At 27.2% G+C, this 1160-nt stretch overlaps 1 protein-coding gene across 1 annotated transcript in view; it reads left to right on the forward strand.

Moving 5' to 3' along the window:
- Positions 1-1160, forward strand: part of LOC103308638 (ataxin-2 homolog) — a gene marked incomplete in the record, with an annotated part of 47026 nt that overhangs the window by 11373 nt on the left and 34493 nt on the right.

Raw genomic sequence — 1160 nt, forward strand, 5'->3', positions numbered from 1 at the left:
AGGCTCCTAACATATTTTTACAATAGCAGTTGCAAAATAAAAGGAATACATTGTCACATTTTTTTTTTTATAAGCATTTAAAGTTCAAATTTTGACTAAATACGTAAAAATTACGGCAATGTTCAAATTATCTTAGACAGAAATTCATAAAAGTTTTTCTTTTTAATTCTAAGATTTGGAAATTTAATACAAGGCTCCTAACATATTTTTACAATAGCAGTTGCAAAATAAAAGGAATACATTGTCACAATTTTTATTTATAAGCATTTAAAGTTCAAATTTATACGAAATATGTCAAAATTGCGAAAATTTGCAAGTAATTTAGTGGTTGAAAAATCGTAAAAATTTTTTCTTTTATAACTAAGTTTTTAAAATTTGGTACAAGGTTCTCCATAAGTTTTTCTTTAAAAATAATATATCCTAGACTGACAAATCATCTCCGTTCAGAATCGTTTTTCGTATACAATGATATAATATCATTGGATTCAAATTTAATTCCATCCATTACAGTAACCCACTTGTAACCTACTGTACAGCAGAGTGACATCCACGACTTACCCGCCTTTTTTTTTTTGATTTCCAATTTAAGTGAACCAATAATTAATACAGTAAATTATAATAATTACAACTCTATAATACATTAATAATTTTTTAAGATGATATTTAAAATTAAAAAAATTTAAATGAGTTATTAACGGGAACAACACCCTGTAACGCATCTTGTATAGAAGCAGCTATTCAGAATTAAAAGTCATAATATATTAAAACTAATCTAAATTTTTGATTGAATATAAAACACTAAAAAAATATTTAGCCGAGAATAATAAAACCCGTTAGGGTAATAAAAAAGAAAGAACGGTAATCGATAGAGTTATACTTTTAAACACACACACACACACATAGGACACGGACTTGTACTTATATAAATGGTGTGTGTATTATAATGAATACACGCCAAAACTTGTTCCGGTTAGGTCAGATCTTACCGAAAAACTATAATATTTTATACACAGTATCCACTATCCGCGATTATATACACTACTATTTTCTTTTCATAACATAACTTGGGCGTCATGGTGTACTATTTATTTATCCAATACCTTGTGTTGCGGTGTCATGTTATCGTGGAATCGTTCTTTTACTTTATTTTTCACTTTCTC

Source organism: Acyrthosiphon pisum, chromosome A1 (assembly GCF_005508785.2).
Source record: "Acyrthosiphon pisum isolate AL4f chromosome A1, pea_aphid_22Mar2018_4r6ur, whole genome shotgun sequence".
Lineage (NCBI taxonomy): Eukaryota > Metazoa > Arthropoda > Insecta > Hemiptera > Aphididae > Acyrthosiphon > Acyrthosiphon pisum.